The 708-nt window shown below is 38.6% G+C and overlaps 1 protein-coding gene across 1 annotated transcript in view; it reads right to left on the bottom strand.

Moving 5' to 3' along the window:
• Nucleotides 1-708, bottom strand: part of LOC107597579 (uncharacterized) — a 54,395-nt gene that overhangs the window by 26,958 nt on the left and 26,729 nt on the right. The window lies entirely within an intron of this gene.

Here is a 708-nt window from a genome sequence, read left to right as displayed (position 1 = left end):
GGTCTGGGCTGTTGCTTGTGTCTCGCCACGGTAGTTGTTCGCTATGTTGTTTTTGATGGTTTCTAGACTGTTGCTAGGGGTTTGCTAAAGTAGCTGTTCACTGTGGCGTTTTTGATGGTTTCTAAGCTGTTGCTAGGTGCTCGCTATGTTGTTTTTGATGGTTTAGTCTGTTGCTAGTGGTTTGCTACATTAGCTGTTCGCTATGTTGTTTTTGATGGTTTCTAGACTGTTGCTAGGGGTTTGCTACAGTAGCTGTTCACTGTGGTGTTTTTGATGGTTTCTAGGCTGTTGCTAGTTGCTTGTTCTGGCTAGCTTCAAAGGTGTTGCTAGCTGTTCTTTGTGTTGTTTTAGATGGTTTCTAGTAGAGATCCACCACAATTTTGGCCCCCGAAAATTATCTATGTAATATACTTGTTCCTGTTTGCAATAGTGATACTGTGTTGTTACATGCTGTAGTACAGCTATAGTGGGCAACTTTGGTAAAATGACGCTACCCTCTCGTGACGCTATACTCTGATAATAATAGCTTTGTAGGACTATTCATTATTTTGATAATTAGTCACAGTTATATATAACACAGTTACTGTATATCTGATTCTGTTGCATTGAACTGAATAAAAAATATATATTGATATTTAATATTATATATTTTAATATTATATATTTTCTGTCCGCAGCTGTTTGCAGTAGTGTTTTGGGGGGGGGGGG

Source organism: Sinocyclocheilus grahami, unplaced genomic scaffold (assembly GCF_001515645.1).
Source record: "Sinocyclocheilus grahami isolate Dianchi unplaced genomic scaffold, SAMN03320097.WGS_v1.1 scaffold233.1, whole genome shotgun sequence".
In the NCBI taxonomy this organism is placed as follows: domain Eukaryota; kingdom Metazoa; phylum Chordata; class Actinopteri; order Cypriniformes; family Cyprinidae; genus Sinocyclocheilus; species Sinocyclocheilus grahami.
The sequence above is the reverse complement of the archived record's forward strand: the minus strand, read 5'-3'. Positions and strand labels throughout refer to the sequence as shown.